At 45.8% G+C, this 22,765-nt stretch overlaps 1 protein-coding gene across 3 annotated transcripts in view; it reads left to right on the plus strand.

The window, feature by feature from the left end:
- The first annotated feature begins 362 nt into the window (after window positions 1-362).
- Window positions 363-22,765, plus strand: part of ATP2B2 (ATPase plasma membrane Ca2+ transporting 2) — a 375,363-nt gene continuing 352,960 nt past the window's right edge. For all 3 annotated transcript variants that reach the window (XM_055344601.1, XM_055344599.1, XM_055344600.1), the window contains exon 1: window positions 363-382. The gene's annotated coding sequence lies outside the window, so the exon portion shown is untranslated. The remainder of the gene's footprint in view (window positions 383-22,765) is intronic.

The following is a 22,765-nucleotide window of genomic DNA, read 5'->3' on the forward strand; positions in this document are numbered from 1 at the left end:
CCGCGCGCGTGCAGGCGGGTGCAGGCGGGTGCAGGCGGGACGGCGCGCTCGGCGCTCCGGGTCCCGCGGGGCGCTTCCCGTGCGGAGTTTGGGGAGGGCCGCGGGGGGGAGCGCGCGGGGGAGGAGGGAGCGGGGAGGGGAGGGAGGGAGGGAGGGAGGCGGGCAGAGCGCAGTGCAGCGGTGGCAGAGGCGGCGGCGGAGGGAGGGAGGCGGACGGGAGGCGGCGGGGCCGCGGGGCGAGGCGAGCGCGGGGCAGCCGCGGCAGAGGAGCCGCAGCCGCAGCCGCAGCGGGGCCGGGCCGGGCCGGGCGCGCACCAGTGGCGGCGGCGGCGGCAGCGGCGGCGGCGGCGGCGGCAGCATCTCGCTCGCGGAGCCGGCGCAGGTGAGGCAGGGGCGGCCGCGCCCGGGGCTCTGGGCCTCCTCCCCTCTCCTTCGGTCTCTAGCTCCCTCCCAGCCGGTTTCCCTCCCGTCGGCGCTCGACCCCAGGAACCCCGGCGGGCCAGAGTCCGAGCGTAAGCCGGAGCGCGTCCCGGGTCCCCTCGCTCCGCGGAGGCAGGCGCCGTGTCACAGTGACCTTGAGCGGGCACCGAGCGGCGGGCGGGGCGGGCCGGGGTGGGCGCCTGCGGACCCGGCGCCTGCGGGCGCTGGGAGGGGGCGCACCGCGCGCCTGCCGCGCGCAAACTTTCCGGGCTCGGAACAGCCCCGGAGCTGGGGGCGTCCGGAGCGCTAGAACCTCCCCCCATTACCTCCTTCTCAGCTGGCTCTGACTTCTCCGCTTGGCGTCCCCCGCCCCCAGGATCGGGGGCCCCCCTTCTCCGGGCCCAGATTCCTGCAGGCTGGGGAAATGACCGGAGCTATGGACGTTGACCCCGGGCCGGGGGCTTCTACCCTCCGCAAAGGCGTTTTCTGTCCAAGCTTCTAAGAGCCCAAGTGCAGGAGGACCCTCCACCAGGTGCTCTCTGCAGCTCTCTCCTCGCATTTTCCTGGCCTCCCTCACCCTTCCTTCAGCCCTTCTCCAAGCAGACGCCTACAGTACCCCACCTGGTGACACAGGAGCTCTGAAGCCCCACACTCAGTTGGGTTCTCAGATCCGCAGCCTGATTATTCAGCCCAGCTGCAGGGGCTCCTTCAGAGGATGAGTGGAGGTCCCCCCCCCCCCCAGCACCGCCGTGGTGGATCAGTATGTTCTTGGACACCTAGAGTCACCCAGGCTCTGGTCACCCTGAAGCCCTGTGGTCTCAGGAGGAGGAGACGTCCTGGAAATCTAGTATATCCTAGCCTCCTAGAACGTTAGTCTTGGAAAAGGGAAGTGAGGCTCAGAGAGGTTGAGCCAGGCCCAAGGTCACACAGCCAGACCAGGAGGAATAAGAACTGAGCTTTCTTATATTGGGTTGAGGAGGGATGGAGAAGGCTCCTGTTTGGTTTCTACCCCTGCCCTCAAGGGGATTTGAGCCCTAGGACAGTGTCTTACTGGCTGTGTGACCTCTGGTAAGTCATTTCCCCACTCTTGACTCACTTCCCATGTGTAAAATGGGAGTAGCTACTTCATAGGGCTGTTCTGGTGGCTGAGTTAATGTTCTTGAAGTTCTTATCATCATGTCTGGTGCATGATCTGTATCCAAATATTTTTGGCTACCAACATGTGAAATTTCCTTTCTGAGCCTGGAAGAGCAGAAATAATTCCCATTCTCTTCTTTCTGCTTCTGGCACTTATATTTAGGTGACTTCTCCCCTGCAGCTCTGTCAGCTGCTGGTAGGCAGCACCTGCTGGAACCCTGAACACCTGTACTTTATATGCAATGTTTGGTGGAGGCAAGTGTCTCAGCACCCTCGACAGCCCACTAGACCCACCAGTCAGGCTAACCCAGGTTGTGGTTTCCTGCTGCTTGCATAGGGGAGATCAATCCCTAGTTTCTAGTTGGGAAATTAAAACGGGAACCTGCTGCAGCCCCAGGAAGAGACACCCCCAACCCCTGCTCCCTGCACAGTCTCACGGGAAGACTATCATCCATATCTCCTCCATCTGACCCAATCTTCTCCATACCTCTGCAAGATGTCATTCTTCCCTCCCTCCCCACCCCACCACACCGATATACAAAAAGAGGAGATGGGAGGGAGTACTTTCATTCATTCATTCACTCAACAAGCCTTGATTCCTGCCTTCTTTGGGTCAAGAGGTGCTGGGGAATGCAGACAAATCTGCTATATCTAGCAGTTATGAAGCTCCTACCAGGTGCGCCAGGCACTTGCTAGGCATGGGAGATACATTCTTTCACTTAATAAATTTTATTAAGTATCTAATATGTACTAAGCACTGTCTATGTGGCAGGGACTCACTGGTAAATAAAACAGACCTGCTGCTAGCTGTTAAAGGTAACCATATAAATTGTCATCTAAACTGAAACACTTTTGAAAAGGGGAGAGGGCATTATTAATAATAACTCCAGGACCACAGGCATAAATCAGGACTATCCAACCAAACTGGGATGTGTGGCCATTCTGTGACCTCATGTTTATATACCGGTGTTCAGGGAGAACTGTTAATATTTTTTTGAGCTTGCTTTTTGCCAGGCTCTGTGCTGAGCACTTTCAGGTTATCATCTGATTGAATCCTCACAGTGCTGTGAAGCTGGTGTTACCATCTGCATGCAGCTGGTGAGCATGGGAGCTGGGACCTCTCCTGCTACTTAGCTGCTGGGCTGCCCTGCCTTCTCAGAGATAGACGAGACCCAGGGCCCAAGGGCACACTGTCTCCCTCCAAAAGAGGTTCACAGACAACTGTTAGGCAGGAGCCCTAGTGCTGTAATAGATGTGCCGTGGGGGCAGAAGACGGAGGCACAGATTCTTGCCTGGAAACATCAGAGGCAGCTTCCCAGAGGAGAGGACCTTTGAGCTGGACCTTGAAACATGAGTTAGACTTTTGGCAGACTGTGCGGACTGGGGGGAGGGCAGTCTGGGCCCAGGTTGCTAGTGCTTGGAGATGTGGGGTGTGTGCACTATTTGGGGGGTAACACCCCAAAATAGGTCTGGATCCAATTGTGGCTGGACAATAGTTAGGTCTGAAATGCCGCGGCAGCCAGTGAAGACTACGTCCAGGAGTGTTGTACTATGGCATGTGATGAGCTCTGCTTCTTAGAAGGTTGCTCTGAAGATGTGACTATCCTGGAGGCAGGGAGCAGAGAGAATTTGCTAGACTGGATTTCCCTTTGACAAGAATTTTCTATAACCTGATCTATACTATATAGATTGCCTGCAAGGTCAGGGAAATCATTTTGTTATATAGAATCACCGCAGAAGAAATTTGCCAGCATCTGTAGTATTAAAAAGTTTTCTGCAAGTGAAGTGATTGTCAACAAGAGAAATATTAACCTACTTAAAAGAGACGGTTTTTAGTAGCATCGCTTGCAAAAAAAGAATATGCTTATTACAAGGTATAAGTGAAATCTCTTATATTTGTTAAACCACATCCAAAAAGCTTCAATTTCCTCCACTCTTCTTTCTTTTCCATGTCGCCTCTGTTACCATATAAACCGGAGAGTAATAAAGCAGTATTTCTTTAGTAATGTCTTATTTCTTAGACTTTCATTAATTCATACTGGCCTCTTTTCCTCCCTTCACAATGAAGTGGGATTATTAAAACTTTATGGTATCTAGAAATTTGAATCCATTAGTAGAGAACAAAAAATGGGGGGTCAGTATTGGGGTTCTGGATTAGAAAATCAGGCTGGAGAGATTTGAGAAGCAGAAGGGACCTTGATGGAAGGTTGGGAGTAAGGTACAAGACCAGTTTCATGGGTGCCTGACCTATGCAGTCACACTGAGTCCTGTGTTGAGAAGGGCCCCACACTTGATTTAATGCTCTGTGGTCACTGTATTGAAATTCTTAATAATTTTTGAACAAGGGACCCCACATTTTTATTTAGCACTAAGTCCCACAGATTATGTAGCCAAACCTGAGAGAGAGAGAGAGAGAGAGAGAGAGAGAGAGAGAGAGAGCGATGGGAGTAGGAAGGCGTAGGGGAAAAGATATGGATGGGGAGAGAGAAAGGAGAGTAACATTTTGAAAGTCCCTGCCATATGCCTGATGCTGTATGAGAGAGACCGTTTTTTCATATTTAACCTTGAAACTTCATGAGGTAGATGATATCATCCTTATTTTTAAATATAGGTTTATTATGATTTAGGTATAGTGAGGCCTATCAGAAGAAACAGCCATTGAAAAGACAGCTTGTTATAGTTCCCAAGAGGAGGGGCCACACCACGCCACAAGGGAAGCACCAGGTTTGGTCAGCCGGCAAAGGAAGGCAAGAAGAAAACATAGAGAGGACACTTTATTGTGGTTTCCATGGGATGGAATAGGCAAGGCAGGGTAAACAGGTTTAGGCTTGGCTCTGGGGCATAGAGCTCTCCCTAGTTGTCTGGTAGCTGGCCCTGGGATGCTGAGGGCAGAGAAATAGTCCCCCAGAGTGCCAGAGCTCCATAAAGAGGGTGGTGGGGAGGAGTATGGGAGGCTGCCCATGCTTTTCCTGCTCCTCCCTGCCTTTCCTCACCCAAGCAGGTCATAGAAGAACTTTAAAGCTAGGATATCCCTTGAGAAGTAGCTGGGCCAACTCCTTGATTTTATAGAAAAAGTGAAAAGATAGGCTCAGAGAGGGAAAGTGACTTCTTCAAGGTCACACAGCATTTTAAGGGGACTGAACTAGACCTAGAATTCATGTCCCCTGCTACTCAGACCACTGCTTAGTTATTGTTTTTTCCCTCTAGAGTAGAGTTCTATATAAGCCAGATCCACCAGACTGTGAACACATTAAAGACTGAGTTCCTGTCTCTTTTTTTTTTAAGATTTTGTTTATTTATTCATGAGACACACACACACACACACACACAGAGAGAGAGAGAGAGAGAGAGAGAGAGAGAGAGGCAGAGACACATGCAGAGGGAGAAGCAGTCTCCATGCAGGAAGCCTGACGTGGGACTTGATCCCGGGTCTCCAGGATCAGGCCCTGGGCTGAAGGCAGTGCTAAACCGCTGAGCCACCCAGGCTGCCCTCCTGCCTCTTTTAATATCCTATTTCCGATATGTCTAGAACATAGTAGATGCTTTATACATGATTGTATCAGTTTCCTAGGATTGCTATAACAAATCACCACAAACTAGGATGCTTAAAACAAGCAGACATTTAGTCTCTCTCAGGTCTGGAGGCTAGTAGTCCAAAATCAAGGTATCAGCAGGGCCACACTCCATCTAAAATTGCAGGGAAGAATCCTTCCTCATGTCTTCCTAGCTTTGTTGTTCCTTAGCTTGTAGCTACATCATTCCAATCTCTGCTTCTGTCTTTACACAGCTGCCTTCCCTCTGTCTCTATTTCCAAATATTTCTCCCCTTATAAGGACACCAGTCATTTTGGAATAGGGCCCACCCTAATTGAGTATGACCTCATCTATGGTTGATTACATCTGCAGAGACCCTATTTCTAAATAAGGTCTCAGTCGCAGGTACTGGGGGTTAGGACCCAACATGTCTCTTGGGAGGACATAATTCAATGCATAGCAACAATGAACCAAGGAGTGAGTGAACGTTCATGATTTTGGGCAAGAATGCCCTCCCCTTTCCCCCAAAGTTCACACCAGTACTGAGGAATCAAAAAGAGAAAACAACAGCTGGTCAGTCCACATTTAGAGCGAAAATAGTCCAAGTGTACACAAGAGCATCTACCATGTGAGCCAGCCTGCTGAGCTTATAGTCCTGGTGCCATCACTTTGTCATTGCGTCTATACGATCTTGGGTGAGTGGCTTCAACAACCTCTATTTCGTCATATGCAATACAAGATACTAAGAATCATGAGTACTTTTGTGAAAAATGATGAGAATTAAGATCAACAAAGTTCTTGGAACAGTGCCTGGCATGCAGTAGGCACTTTCTTCATGGCAGCGATCACTGCCATGATCGTCTAGTCATTTATAAAGCACTTTTCACCTCTCTGTCTCTTCATCTTCATTCACAGAAAACCTATAATATGGCTCAATAAATATCAGCTTCCTTTCCGCATAAGGTGGCTACTCATTGGTGAAGCCACATCTCAAACTCAGCCCCCATGTTTCTAGTTCTGCCTCTCCCCCATGCTTCTAGTTCCAAGCTTGCCTCACTGCATGGTGCCCGCTGGGTAGCAGGAAACCTGCTGGCATGAAGATGTTGCTAATGGATCCTTTCTGCTTTCATGGGGCCAGGATGTTGGAGAGCAGAGATCTGTTATGCCCTGGTAGGGGATAGCATGAGGGGGAGAGGGCCAGTGCCCAAAGTGTCTGTTGCCCAATTGCCACTACATTCCTTGGACCCATAGTAGATGGTTAATAAGTGTGTCTTGGATGAATGGATTTCTTACACAACACAACTAGTCACCAGCACCACAACTACCACCCCCACCCCTACCTGACAGCAACAACAAAAGCCTGGTGAGGGCACTTTGCCCGAACAGTGATTACAGTCCACCCAAACTCACAGGTGGGCTGTCAGTATGTGAGCAACTTAAAAAATATGCTTCTGATGCTGTTTGAAGAAATGAACTGTTGAGGTGAACATCGAGTAGTCATAACGTAGTGCTGGGTGGGTTGTGAGGGGTGGAGGCATAAAGAGGGTCCAACATGTAGGTGGGATATAAGAGGTACAATGTGCAATGAACTGGGATTGGACAGAGATGCCATGTTGAATGGAATCTCCCAAACATTGCCATCAGGAGTAGATAAGAGCATGAGGCCAGGAAAGTTCTCAGCAAATCCGTGCAAAGGGCAACCGACTGAATTCTGAAATAACTGAATGTTTTTATTGGCACAGGTTCACAGTTGACTGTTTGTTCAGTAATGTAATGATGATTAAGAGTGCCTAGGAACAAATTCTGGACAGACCTCTTACTAGCTATGTGACTTTGAGCAAGTGACTTAATTTCTCTGTGCCTCAGTTCCTCCAGCAGTAAAAGAAAGAAGATAAAAGTAGTGAATAGGATTGTTTTAAGAATTAAGATTTGTAAGAGCACCCGAGTGGCTCAGTGTTGGGCATCTGCTTTTGGCTCAGGTCATGACCCTAGGTGCCTGGGATTGAGTCCTGCATCAGACTCCCTGTAGGGAGCCTGCTTCTCCTTCTGCCTATGTCACTGCCTCTCTCTGTGTGTCTCTCATGAATAAATAAATAAAATCTTTTTAAAATTTTTTTAAAAAGAATTAATATTTGTAGAATGTTTAACAGAGAACCTGGATCCTAAATGTCTCCCTCCTTTGCTCTCTTTATCCCCCCCACTCTTTCTCTACTCCTTCTTCTTTCTAATGTAGTTATTTTGTTAGTCATTGGTGATAAATATTTCCAGCTCCTTACTCTCTAGGCACATAAACTTCCTTGACTGTTTTGATAATTAGCTATAGCTGTGTGTCTTGCTTTGGCCAATTAATTTTGAGAAGTGACATGTCATTTCTGGGTGGAAGCTATAATAACCAGCACACTTGGCCACTTTCCCCTTTTCCTCTCTTGACAATTGAGGCAGCATAGAGATGCAGCCTCCCTTAACCCGATTTCTGAGCAAGAATGATATAGAGCCCCAAGCCAACCCATAATGGGCATTGTAGCATCAGTGAGAAGACCTTGCTTTTAGCATTGGTGCTTTGGGCTTATTTGTTACTGAGCATAACTTGGCCTATTCTGACAAATGCAGGTAGGAAATGAGTTGAAATAATCACTATTTGTTTAGAGGGATTTTTAAATCTTTTAATTCCTTCAAATGTGATGCCAAATTTTTAGTGTTTGAAGGTGTTACAAATAAATAACAGGTGATAACCATGCCCTATGAGGTGATGAGCAGTCTCTTTAACATGGCATCTATGGGCCTTTCCAATTTCACTTTGGTCTTATCTGTCCCCCCATGTACCCCTTGTTCTTCCTGATAAGTTCACAGCATCCTTGCAATGTGCCATGTGCTTGCATATCTCCAGGTCTTTACCCGTGCTCTGCCTAGAAGGAGGCATCTCCCAGGAAATCATGTCACTTGATGAGTGGTTGGAGTGGAGTATGACAAGTGCATGGGAGGAGAGGGAAGCATTGAGCTCTTCTATGAGGCACAGAAGGCAGTATTAGGACTAAGATTGAGATTCTTGTTCAGTATGAGAGAACTCTCTAGTGATTAGAGCTTAGCCTGGCATAAGTAGGCTAAGTAGTAGCCTTAGTAAGCTCACCACACCAGAAAATGTCCAAGCAAAGGTGCCACGGAGAGGGTTCCAGGTTAACAGAACTAGTAGAAACTCTCCAATCCTGTCATACATGACTTTATGTGATAATACCCAAAGAAGGTGGATCTTAGTTTCAATTCTCTCTATATTTTTTCCTTTCAAAATAAAAAGAAATAGCTTTTAGCCATGGATTATAGACATGTTACATAATGATTATAGAAAATGCAAGTGATATTGAAAAGCATAAAGAAAGAAAAACATAAATAGAATTCCATTTAAAAGAGCTAGTCTCCACTAACATTTTGTCAAATGTCTTTCCAGACATTTCCCATGATTGATAAATAAATAAATGGGTTTTTTATACCTAACTTTCACTCAATAATAGAATATGGACATCTTAAATATCAATAAATATAACTCTCCTTCATCTTTTATAAGTGACTCTGTCCTAATTTATTTAATGGATCTCTTCCTGATGGGCACTCAGGCTGTGTCCAGAATTTTGCTATTATAGGCAACACTATGATGAATATTCTGGTGTGTGGACCCTTGGGCCTGCATCCAGGCATCTCCTGAGGATGAATTCCTAAATGGAGTCACTGAATTAGGTGCAACTGTTTGGAATGAAAAAAGAGAACTGTGATATGGAGAAATAGAGAAAACATTTTTAACTTAAGGGTAGCCTGCAAAAGGTCGAAGGAAGAGATGAAAGGGAGATTGTAGCCAGGCTGGAAATTTAGAGGGAGTGGACAACTTTCCATGAGCCATCCCCCAGGCAAAGGTCAAATGCAGATGACAGCTATGATTTAGGTAGGGCCAGGCAATTACAAGCACTTTCATGTGCACAGTCCCATTCAAGCCTCACCATCACTTTGTGAGGAAGGTCTGTCCCATTTTACAGAGGAGCAAAGTGAGGCCTGGAGAGGATGTGGCAAAAGTAGCTGTTGTCTTCATTTATGGTATGTGGGCTCCAGACCTTTCCTTTGCATACATCCTGGGCTAGCTCCTGCTTCCAGACTTTGCAGATGCCAACTTGTCTGACTGGCCAACTCTTTATCATTCTTGAAAAGGAAGACTGGTCAAATGTGACTTCTTTGTGAAACTTTTCCTCAGGGCGCCCCACCCACCCCACCCCAGAACATTAACTATTGTGTATTAACTGCTGAACCAGGGAGTTGGCCTTTGGTTTCAATGAATTGGATTCCTTGACTCAACTGGCAAATAGTAGGACCCTTTCTTATCTCACATAATCAAAAGCTCTGCAGATGGGTAATTCGAGGGCTCATCCATGCCAAAGAAGCCTATGGTCTGTCTTTCTCATCATCTACCAGGAAGAGCTCCCATGTCTGGAGCATTCCCTGAAGATGTCACAGTGCCTGGGAGACAAAAGACAGAGGGCATCTCTGTGCTTCTTTTATCAGGTAGGAATTCTCTCCCGGAAGTCCCCTGCTGATTTCCTCTTATGTCTCCTTGTCTGGAATTGGGTCACATGACCATGCCTAAACTAGTCACAGCCAAGGGAATGGGACCAAAAGCTTAAAAGGGCCAGAACTTAGCTCTGAAGCTGACAGTTGGGGGGGGGGGGGGGGGGCGGGGCGGGGCGCGGTAGCCAGGGCTCTGTCAGCTAGGAAGGAGGAGGGAATATCCACTGGGGAGACAGCCCACAGAGTCTGCCCAACTGTGTGCTCATTCTCCTGGCTCCTCACTAGGCTGGAAACTGTGAGAGGACAGGGGATTGAGGTTTATCCCTTCCTGGGACCTTTGCAGGCTAGCACAGGGCTTAGAACATGTTAGATATTGAAGAAGATATTGGTTGAATAAATGAATGAATGAATGAATGGGTGAAGTAAATCAGTAGATGTTTCTGGAGACTCCATCAAACCCAAGATTTTAGGATTCTCTGTGCACCAGCAATGCCAATACTTTGTCAATTTGGTGGTTTGGTATTTTGGAGAATAGCTTTGCCCTCAAACATATTATAATGTAGTTGTGGAGAAGACACATGAACCTGGAAAAGATATGGAATTAGGGCCTCAACTCTGGCACAGAGTGGACATACCATGGGAGGTGAATGCCTCCATAGGTGCCTAGAGAAGTAGGATGAGGCCCATTAGGGACCAGGTACCATGAAAGACATAGGTGTGTAGTGGAGAAAGACACTTGGGTACTCAAAGAGTGGATGTGAATATGGTGGATTTAAGGCAGTGAAGACATAAACTTCAATACGCATCTTTCTTCAATTAAGGAATCTTCCTTGAATGAAGAGGACTCATTCTTGAGGACCTACTGTGTGCGGGTCATCATACTTGGATTTATTTTGTCATATCTTTCCTATGCCTCTGTGAGGTGGTTCATTGTCTCTCCATTTTGTAGGTGGGGCAGCTAAGTCTCAGAGGATGAGGTTGCTTGCCCAACATGGCAGAACCAGAAGTGGTGGACTTTATCTGAGAAAGCAAATCTGTTCTGAAAAGCTGGCTCCTTATGCAAAAAGGCCATGATGGTCAAAGAGGGCCCACTGACGACCAGCAGGCAGTGGAGAGAATGGGAACGGGAGTCTGGAAACTGACAGGAGGGCCTAGAAAAGGCTTGGTACAGTGAAAATACAGGCCAGCATCCCAATAGAAGAGGTGCTTATTACAGGCTTTGGGGTAGGCTTGAGGAGCTGCAGCCTTTGGCATCAAATCTGACTTCAAATCTTTGATCTGTCAGTTAACAGCTATGACCTTGGGCAAGACACCTCACTTCTCTATACTTCAGTTTGTCCACCTATAAAATGATGATAATTAAATGTGTGCCCAGTACCTAGCATATAATAAGTATTGAATAAATGGAGCTATTATAATTATCAGTATTGTTTGGAACTTGGTGGATAACTAATCAGAGCTAGAGGTGACTCCCTTGGTGTAGGGGTCTGAGTTCTAGTTCTGTCTTGGTTACTACCTCCACATTTGTCCTTGACTTTATCCCTCCCATCATCCTGGCTCTCCAGGGTTCATCGTAAACCAGGGAGATTGGGCCAGTTGATTTCTAGCATCCTCCTTCGTTCTAAACTCTACACTTGTGTGAAGTGCAAGAGGGAGGCTGCAATGACAAATGGGATCAGAAAGGAGTGAGGGGATGTCTGGGGCTGACTTTGTATTGGGGAAGCAAAGGAAGGGAAGGGCAGAAGATAGAAGGAAGAGCAAGGAGGAGCCAGAGGCCCGGCAGACGGCAAGAGCTAGGCAGGTGTGTAAACTCGTGGCTGGGCAGTTTTGAGGCGGGCACATGGGTGAACAGTTAAAACCAAATAAGGCAGAAGTGCATTGAGAAGAGCTGCACCTGACACCTGCCCTCCTTGTGGGAGAATCAGAGGGAGAGGAATCAATCACGGCTCTTCCTGTTGCTTAATACCTGGGGGGCAGGGCTTTGAAAAGTGTGTGTTCAAAGACTAAAATTGAATTTCTCCAAAGTTTGCAGGAACACTGCAATTATGCCTGAGAACATGTCTATGAAATCCCCTTGAAATCTATATTTAGGCACAAGGTTTTATAACCAGAGTCAGAAATTGAGTGGAAGTGTGTGGGAGGCTGACCCTGGACAGTCTCCATGTTTGAGAGGAGGGGAAAGAGTATTTTTAACTGCAAACACCGCATCTCAGAGGGTGAGGCTGGGGAGGAGGCATCTTCGCCACTTTGGGTTTCTCACCCACTGCCATGTTAAGACGGGAGCTGTCTTTGACAGAAGTTGTTAAAGTTCCTTACTCAGAGTGGGTGGCTGAGGGCCACGGATTGAGCGGGGGAACTTGTCTGGGGCTTTTGTATATTGGAACATAGACATCTGAGACTTAATTTGCCAGAGACACCTTCAAATCCATCTTGTGCAGTTGTCACAGAGCTTGGGGAGCTTTGTCTTACTGGAGACTTTTCTCTTGCACTGCTGTATCAGTTAGCTATTACTACATAACAAACTGTCCCAAACTTGATACCTTAAAGCAATAAATTCATCCTATGGCTGGAAAATCTATAGGACATCAGGATGGTTCTTCTTGTCCTGGCTGGGCTTCCTCCCATATCTGTGGTCTGCCACTAGTTATATAAGTGACTCTCCTGATTCCTGGTGGCCTCTCTCCCATATTTGGCGGTCTGCTGACTCTAAGCTGGCCTAGGAATGGCTTATCCCTCCTCCATGCAGTGTCTCATCCTTTAGCAGCTCTCCTGGGCTTGTTCCAATGGCAATTTTAGGGCTATGAGAGATAGAGAGCAGAAGCACATAAGGACTCTTAAAATCAAAGCCCAGAATTGGCACGGTGTCTCTTGGCTCATTCTCTTGGCCAAACCAAGTCACGAGGTCACCCCAAATTCACGGAGTGGGGAAATATGATGGCATCTCAGGATGGTAAAGACACACTGGAAAGGGTTTTCATCCAGGCAGACTTTTAACTGAGGCCCTCAATGCCCTCAATTTACACAACCATCAGCACCAAGGTTGGCCTCCAGGGCTGTCACAGTGGGTGACCCTCCCTCCTAAAGTCTTCCTGGCACCCAGGATTCCCTCACTGTCCAAGAGTCATATCTGTGCAATCAGAAAAAATGTATGCCCCCTTAAACAAGAAGAGGTCAATTTTCATACTTGAGACTGGCAGGAAAATGTTTGATGTTCTGAATTATTAGTGAGAACATGGGGGAAATAGGTGCCATAGACAGTGCTGGCAGAGCTCCCATGCCATGGCCCACTGAGGGAACAATCCTGCAGTATCTGTTAGAATTAGAAATGCAGGTGAGGGTTACATACACAGTGGTATGACCATCTCGTGGAATGGTACTTAGCAGTAAAAAAGAATGAACTGTTGATACATTCAACCAGCTGGATGAACCTGAAGGGGTGAAAAAGGCCAATCCCCAAAGTGTACAAACTGCGTGATTCCATTTGGGTAACGTTAGTGAAATGACATAAGGACGGAGAATGGTTTATGGTTGCCAGGGGTTAGGGATGAGGAGAGGGACACCTAGCCATAAAAAGGGGAAGTAGGGACAGTTACGTATCTTGGGGAGGGTGTTTATGCAAAAGTACATGTTGTGAAATTGCAGAGAGTTACATATGCACACACGCATACATGTACCTGTATAACTGGTAAAATCTGAATAAGGTCTGTGGCAATATTGTACCAATGCCCATTTCTTAGTTTTTTTTTTCATTTCTTAGTTTTGATATTATGCTTGGTTTATGCAAGATGCTGACTTTGTGGGAGGCTGGGGGAAGGGTGCCTGGGTCTTCCCTGCACATTTCCTTGTAACCTCCTGTGAATCTATAGTCATTTCCAAATAAGAAGTTAAAAATAGATACCCAGACACCCGGGCCTGACAAATGCACACTGTTGCTATTGTCTATCGTAGAGACATGGTCTCGTGCCCTGGGAGGCTTATACAGATGGTCACTGACATTGTTTGATATCAAAGCATTGGAAACAACCCAAATGTATTCTTTCACCTAATTATCATTTGTTGAGTGCCTACTATGTGCCAAGCACTATACCAGGCTCTGTGGATAGAACCATGAACAAAACAGTCCCAAGTCCCTGCCCATGTGGGGTTCATATTGTAGTGATCGTCCCATAACAAGGGGGTGATTAAATAAACCACAGAGTAGCTACACTGAGGAATTCCATGGAACAGAAACCAACAAAGTAAATCCATGTCTCTGTGTACTAATATGGTTCTATCCCCAGAGCATATCACTGGGAAGAAATAGCAAGAAACAGAATCAGGCATTTATTTTTAAAAAGAATGAAGAACCACAGTCAAATAAAGGAAGGGCCAAGCTTTGGTATACTTTGCTGGCTATTAAGCCAGCCCAGCTCCCTGGAACATAAGGCCCATAGGGCAGGAAGTTGTGACCATTTTGTTTCTTGTAGTCCCCCCACCCTAGAGTAGACCTGGCCCTTGGAAGGCACTCAGGTATCTGCAGAAAGAAAAAGTTAATTGTACCCATTTATGGATTGGCCAATGGCAGCACAGATTAGTCAATGGCAGCATGAGGTCCTTCACAATGATGTATTGGCTTTATCCCCCAAGAGAGCTGTGAAGTGTTGATGGAATACCCTTGACCTTCAGGATACCACATATTTTCCTTTCAACTTTGTCATCATGAGCATATTTCCCACCCCAATCCTGAGAAGCCACAATCATCAAGGCTTAGGCCTTAACCTGTCCACACTGGTTACTTATTGGTTGTGTAGTGAGTTCACTGTTTTGTGGTTTGTGATACAGTGTGTCAGGAACACCTGCCTGCATTGTCTCATTTAATCCTCCTATCAGTCCTCTGTGGGGGGGAAATAAATGTTCATACAATTTCTGTCTGCTCTTAGGCCCCAGCCCTTCATGTAGATGTTTAGGCACTCAATGATAGATGGCTGAAAGCAGAAGAGTCTGTTGTGGGATACATAGAAATTCCCTGGAACGTGCTGAGTGTCTCAGGGGGCTAGTATGTGTTCTCCTTTCTCTCTACTCCCCGCTCAGCCCCTTTAGGGGATCCACCATGTGTTCTGGGGTCCATGGGAAGATACCTTCTTCTCAGATGCAGAGCTTCTGCAGCCTGCTGTGTCTCTTCATTTCAGTAACCCCCGAGTGTGGCTTAGAACAGAACGCAGAACAGACCCCTGGGAACTATTCGCTGAGTTGATACGAGTTGAGATTTTTCAAAGGCAAGTGCTGAATTTCTAATCACAAGTAATACTTATACAACACTTAGCTTTTAAGATAAGGAAAAAGAGTGTGTTTATCTTTAAACCATAGGAGAGTTTCTGTGGTAGGATGACCTAATCAGCTAAGGACACTAAGACTCAAAGCAGTTCATTCATTCACTCACTCATTCATTTATTCACTAAATATGTATTGAAGGCCTAGTTTGAGCCTGTGATTGGTCCTGGACATGTGGCTTTGACCCATTACCATCCTCAGAATAAAGAAGCAGGCACACAGCATACTTAGTGTTCCCTAGGAATCTGCATCCTGGGGGTCCAGGGCACACAAGTTGCTGTGATGCCTTGCTATCCCCGTCAGAGGACCACAGACCATCCTTCCAAGTGCTGGCCAAGATGATGTAATATGAAGATGCTCTTGGGGTCATTGAGGGAATCATTTCAGATTCAGGGATTCCCCCTGGAACATGGGCATCCAGAAACTATGATCATGACCTCGACATGTCCCCTCATCCATTTCCTGCTGGGTCCTTGTGAACATTTATTACCCTGCTGCAGAAAAAGCTTGCCAGGCCAGATGACTTGTCTGTAGCCAGTGAGCCTCGGTGCCCACAAAGCAGAAATTAATGAATGACGGTTGAAGAGAGAGGCAAGGAATAGGACAGCAGCTATTTTAGGCTGCCTCCACCAAAGCAGATCCTAATGCCTGCATCTGTGTGTTAACTCTGTCTGCTCTTAGAGCAGAAATCAAAATCATGTTAATTTGATTTTTGTTTGCTTTCCAACTCCAAGGTCCTCAAGTTTGTATATCTTATAAAAATCTGCAGATTTAGGGGCACTTGGGTGGCTCAGTGGTTGAGCGTCTGCCTTTGACTTAGGTCATGATCCCGGGTTCCTGGGATCAAGTCCCACACTGGGCTCCTTGCAGGGAGACTGTTTCTCCCTCTGCCTATGTCTCTGCCTCTCTCTGTGTGTGTCTCATGAATAAATAAATAAAACCTTAAAGTGTGCAGATTTTGAATTAATAAAAAGAAACTGTGAAAACTGATTCTCACTCTCTCTCTTTCTGACTTAATATGATTCATCAAAACCTTTGCAGAGCCAACCAATATAATACACTCAGGTCAGAATGCCAGGGTTCAAATCTTACCTTTTCTATTTGCTCTCACTCAACCTTTCTGGACTTCCATTTTCTCAACTGTAACTCAGAGATCAGAGGGTAGCACTGTTGAAGAGTAAGGGAGACACTGTATGGAAAAGTTCCCAACACCTGTAACCCCATCATTGATGGCAGATCTCTTATCTATAAAGAAAGACATTACCTCTCATTCTTTGTAGGAAGATTGTGATGTTGGGGTATCAAGGTTTGGGTGTGAGGTGCTGTGTGACCCTAGGGAATTTAACATTGCTCAGTTCATGCACTTGAGACATAGAAGGATAGAAAATCTCCATCATTCTGCCCCCTCAGTGTCCAGGTATGGGACAGAGGGATAGAAATATAATATTCATTGATTATCAGATGTTTGCTGAGCACCTCCTAAGTGCAGTCACTTAGAAATTGTAGGGAATCTCCTGGTAATTTCTGGGGCTGGCCTTTGGTGCTGGGCCCATACATCATGGAAGGGGACCTGTTTAGTGTGGTTTTCTGAAAAGCAGCAGTTCGTTTTCATGGATAAACCTGAGCACTTCCCTCTTGCTGTTTAATCATGTCAGGCCCCAGGTAGACAGGTATGGAAGACCAGGAGAAATAAATGTGAGCTAGATGCTACTTGCTCTGGCTGTTGAGGTGAAGTCTGAGGGCCCTAGAGTACTATCTTGGTGGTGGACCCAGAGAACCACAGCTGGAGGCAGCTAGAGGGTCCAGGCCTTTTGGCCAGATGAAGCTGCTGGTTCAGTTCCTCCACAACTGCTCAGGAATGTGCGGCCTGGAGACCTGGGAGGGGAAAGTGGCTTAATGGGGTCGCCCTAGAATCCCACCATATGGTATTCATGGCCTGGAATGCTGTCCTCCAAGGCCTGATCCATTGTGTGGTTTTTATAAGTAGTCCTATAATGTAGACATATCTCTATTCCCATTTTACAAATGAGACCCTAAGATTCCAAGAAGCTAAGAAGACTTCTGCAAATCAAAGAGCCAGCAAATAGCTTGACCAGAACTTCCCCCCACAAGGCCTGTGCTACTTCCATTCTTGTTTTAAAAGAGATATTCTGGGCAGCCCCGGTGGCTCAGTGGGTTCGCACCACCTTCAACCCAGGGCATGATCCTGGAGATCTGGGATCGAGTCCCACGTCGGGCTCCCTGCATGGAGCCTGCTTCTCCCGCTGCCTGTGTCTCTGCCTCTCTCTCTCCCTGTGTCTCTCATAAATAAATAATAAAATAAAATAAAATAAAATAAAATAAAATAAAATAAAATAAAATAAATATTCCCATTTTGGCTTGAAAGCATCAAGTTAGGAAGAACCAGAGACCCTGAGTAGGCATTCAGGAAGTACCTTCTACATGGATATAAATTCAATAAAGATCCAGTACATACTTGTCAAGCACCTACTACATGTCAGGCACTGTACTAGGTATTTTGGGATTCACCAGTGAATAAAGAGTTACTCAATATGTGATTATGGATTGAATTTTAAAAACTTGATTCACAAGCTTTTCTAAAATGGGTTTGGACATATTTAATTCATATGCAGGTGAGAATTATCAGACCATGACCTTTCCTATAATGAAGTTAAGGACTTTCCTCCACAAGTCTATTTTGCTGCCTTTCTCTTTCCCTTTGGACAGCACTTCTGCATGCAGGTGGACCCTGGGGCCCATCACGGCCACTTCTCTGTCGCTGGAGGTGGTTCTTTTTTAAAGATTTTATTTATTTATTCATGAGAGGGGGGGCTGGGCAGAGACACAGGCAGAGGGAGAAGCAGGCTCCATGCAGGGAGCCCAACGTGGGACTCGATCCCGGGTCTCCAGGATCACGCCCTGGGGCCGGAGGTGGTTCCAAGAAAAGTTGTATTCATGTACCTCGCACAGTTTAATCATCAAAAGGAAGGGAATGTAATGTTGCCTGAGTGAGTGACTACAGCAACTAATAAACTTCAGAAGCCTCAGTTTCCTATAAAAAGGAAAGAGTAGTACCTTTTGAGATTGAGATGAGATGATATTTATCTGTATCTATTTATCTCTATCCATCTATCAATCTATCATCCATCCATCCATTTCTATATCCATGTACTCATTCATCCATCCATCCATCCATCCATCCATCCATCCTTCTTTTAGTGTATAGTGGTATAAGCAAGTGCTCAGCAAGTGTCAGCTATTAAAAGGATGACAGTACAATGTTCCACAGTAACAGTGGCTCACCCTCTGTATTGGGTGTTGAGCCTCCTATTGATCATAAAGGAACCTCATTCAAGAATCAGGAGTGTATCCTCTTTTGTGCCAATCTCAGATGGTGAACAAAGTCATAGCTGAGACCTACCTCCCTCCCTGTCCCTTTGCAGCTTTGCCCTTTGAAAATGAAGACTTACATTCTTTTGACATGAACATCATTGTTGCAGTTTGTCTCTGGAGCTCTGTTTCTGCTCCGCAGTGTGAGGACAATCCTCTGTATGTGGGAGGTGGAGAGTGGCAGAAATGGATTGGTGTGTATGGGTGGGCAGTTGGCCCCCCTCCATTCAGTTTTGATCTCTGTATGATCTCTGGGACTGACCTTCTGCTGTCTCTAAGATGCTCTTCCTTCTGTTTGTCCCGCCTTCACTGAGTACCTACTTTGTTGAGCATCTGGGTCCTGCCCACACAAAGCCTACCACTGGGTGGAGGATGTGCAGTAAATACCTTAAAAGCAAGGCTGAGTGTGACAAATAAGGCAGGGCACTAATATCCACCAGGCTCCCTTCATGTGCAGAGTACATCATCTTAGTGGTTTCCTAGAAACTACATGAGAGTGCTGGTCCGCAGCAGGGTTCTCTGGTCTGAGGCAAGAAGGGAGACAGAGGGGAGCCTTCATAAAACTATGGAGAACGGAGGCCTTTGTCCTGAGATTGTGACTTTCCTATTTCTGTGTTAAAATGACCTTTCTTCTATGATGCTTGAGACCAGAAAGACATTTTTTAATGTTTGTATTTGGCAACACTAGATCAACTCACATAATAAATTTTTTCTTTGTTGGATTGGTTGGTTTTGTTTTGCTTTTTAATTTTACTGGCCCAAGGCATCTTTAAGTCTGGGAAATATTATTTATCACTGAGATATTTTAGAAAGGGTTTATCTTATTTAACATAACTAAGAATTCTGTGAGATAGACATTACTGTTCACTTTGCACAGATGAGAAGATTGAGATTCAGAGAGTTGGCTTCCCTTGAGTTCATAATGCCAAAGGCCAGTCTCAATACTAGTCTGACTCATGCCAAGGCCCTCCCTTGCCTCCCACTGCAACCCAGGGCTACTCCAAGAGAAGCTTAGGATCTAATAGAATATATTGAGATGTGCACTAGATAACTCAAGGCTTAGTTTCTTATTTAGACCTGCAGGAAGGCCCAAGTAACCCCTTTAATTGGGCAGTGCTAACCATTAGGTAGATGATCTTGGATCTTCAAACCTGCTATTCACACACAGCCCAAAGTAGATCCCCTCTATTAGTCATGGATCTGCCCTCCTTCGTAGCCCCTCATACAAGGTAATGGCAGTATGAGTGTGGCCAAAGTGGTTTCTACATCAGTGCAGTGAAGGGAAAGACTCTCATGAGCCTTCCCTTTGCTTTTTTAAACTGAAGACTATGCTGATACTTTCCGGGCTGCATTCCCTTTTCTCATCACTGAATTTCCATCCTCAGTCAAGCCAGGACTTCCATCTTGACCATATGACGTCCAGGATAAATTAATGGTCTACATTTTGGTGAGTAAGCACTTTGCAGATTCTGTAAAATGACTTTGCTAGTTTGGCTGCTTCTGCTAGCCAGCCGTAGGTGACCTGGCAAGGGATAAATCATGCTGATATGTAAGTCTGTTTGCCTTAACTTTGTCCCCCCTCTGAGAGTGAATTTTCTTTCTCTGGTGGCCTTCTTGGAGGACTCAGGTCATTTAGCATAAACCATCAGGGACAAATCTATAGCTGAAGTGGCCTCAAACTAATTTCTGAACAAAATGTTTTCCCTTCTGATCTCGAACAGTAGGAATTTGAGGCAAAGGACATAGAGGAAGGTGTTGAAAAGTAAGACATGCCCATTATTCTAGATTTGTGCTCTCAAGTCAACATGCTGTTGATGTCAGGTTTGCCAGGGGCAGATGCCACACCTGGGGATTGGGTGTCCTTCCCAGAGTCAGCCACTGGGGCCTTCTCTGTGGCTGGAGCTCTGCAGGGAGTGGCTGACATCTGGCAGCAGGGACCAACCCTCATTTTTTTTCTAGGACTTCACATATCTTGTCTTCTGGGTATTCCTGATAACCCTATAGGGTGGGCCAGTGTGCTCTGGCCCCCCTCACAATTGGAGAAACGGAGGCTGGAAAAGTAAATAGGATAAAACACCTGATACCTTCCTCACAGGATTTGTGGTGAGAATTTAACAAATATATGACAAGAATAATGATAATGAATGTATACACACACACACACACACACACATTTATTTATCACAGATAAATAAACAGATCATTTTCATTATCATTGATAATCATTATCACTGATCACTGATCACTATCACTATCACTAATCATTATCATTATCACTGATAATATCATTATCAGTTTATCACGTGTGTGTGTGTGTGTGTGTGTGTGTATAAATCATAACAAGTGCCTGGCAATAGGCTGTATTCAATAAATAGTGGTAGTTGACCATTATTATTTCTAAGGCCACATAACTAATAACTGGCAGATGTTTTGAGTCCCAATGACCCTTTTAATTTTCATCATTTTATCACCTAATTCTTTGTTTTTTCATTAAGACTGAAAAGTCTAATTAGAGCATATTTCCTCTAAAATTGTTCCCAGAAGACTCTGAAACTGAAGAAAAGTGTTGACCTGAAAGGCCACAGGAGAAGCATCTTCTATTCCATTCATTTTGGAACAGAGGCATTAAGAGCATTCTTTAGTCCACGGAGATAATACAAGTCAAAAATACTTGAGTACTTGGTATGCACCACATACTGTGCTAAGCATTTTACAAATTTTCCTACTTGATCCTCACAGCCACACTTTGGGGAAGGTATTTGTATTGTTCCCATTTTATATGCAAGGAGACAAAGGGTACAAAGGGGTTAATAATCAACCCAAGTCCACCAGTAAGAGTCAGAATGAGATTCTCCAAACTCAGACTCTTCATTTCCTATGGCATATGTGTATTAGGAGGGCTTCCATGTAGAAGCAGTTTCTCTCTACCACCACTTTGGACCATGCATAAGCGATGTCAGTCTGGGCCCTAGATTCTCAGAGCCCTTTGTGCTTTCAGAAGACAGAGTTCTAGCCCTTGCAGCTATGCCTCTCTATCACTCCAGGCTCCCCTTTGGGCCCCATTCTCTACATCTGGAAAATGAATGTGGTAGGTGGCATGAGTACCACACATCATTCCCACCCCAATGTTCCAGAACTACAAGCTCCCATGAAATGCACCTAAATTCCTTTTGTTCTTAGTTTTCTCTTTTAGAGGACAGAGAAAATACTGTTCAGAAAATGATCTCAGTTTATTTATCTGTGAAATAGGATTGCTATGGAGGTTTACCGAGAATGCGGTAAGCACAGTGCTGGAAACTGTAGTGGGTGTTTAGTTAATAATTGCTCACCTTAAAAGATAGAAGTAGTTATATTCTGCTGAGACACTCATCACAGATACTCATGGGGGTTCTGGGACATACTGCCTGTTCTCCACATGCCTAACATTGGTGTTAGGAAACCATGTAGAGAGTCTGACTGGTCTCTTGGTGCTTTTCTGTGGAGAACAATATGTGCCAGACTGCCTTTCAACAGAGAGGCATTGACCTCTCTCTCTGCTTACATAGATTTAAGTTCCCATCCCACATAATTCAAGTGGGGGCAACCACAAGGTCCTGGGTCAGTGGGAGTAAGAAGGAGAGGAAGATGAGGAACAGAGGAAGGCAGAGGAGACAGATTATGCATTTTATAGTTTAGCCTTGAGAGGAGAATGAGTGGCTCATTAAAACAAAGTCACCCCTGGGCAGCCTGGGTGGCTCAGCGGTTTAGCACCGCCTTCAGCCCAGGGCCCGATCCTGGAGATCCACGATCAAGTCTCATGTCAGGCTCCCTGCATGGAGCCTGCTTCTCCCTCTGCCTGTGTCCTTGCCTCTCTCTGTGTGTCTCTCATAAATAAATAAATAAAATCTTAAAAAAAAAAAACACAACAACAATAACAAAGTCACCCCTGCTGGAAATGGATCTGTTTGATCAAAGGTTGTCTCTTAGTGTGTTTAGGTAAAAAGTCCAGTGGTCATATAAAAAGTAATTTAGGGGTACCTGAGTGGTTCAGTCAGTTAAACATCTGCCTTCAGCTCAGATCATGATCTCAGGGTCCTGGGATCAAGCTCTACATCAGGCTCCCTGCTCAGTGGGGAGTCTGCTTCTCCCTCTCCTTCTGCCCCTTCCCTCCACTCTCTCTCTCTCTCAAATAAATAAAATCTTTTTTTTTTTAAAAAAAAGAAGAAATTAGATTTAGAATGGGAAGCCTTTGTATTGGGGCTTAGAAAACAAATTAGTGAAGAACAGAACTAGAATTCTAGTTGCCAGAGATTTGTTTGTCATAAATTTTCACACATAGGTCCCACTGATGTCACGCATGTATGCATTCCTGTGTGTATTTGTTCATGCACACATCCACCATTAGGCCATGGGGCGTCTCTGTGCATATTAGGAAAAGGAGCCCCCTCTGA

This window comes from Nyctereutes procyonoides, unplaced genomic scaffold, assembly GCF_905146905.1.
Source record: "Nyctereutes procyonoides isolate TBG_1078 unplaced genomic scaffold, NYPRO_anot_genome, whole genome shotgun sequence".
In the NCBI taxonomy this organism is placed as follows: Eukaryota; Metazoa; Chordata; class Mammalia; order Carnivora; family Canidae; genus Nyctereutes; species Nyctereutes procyonoides.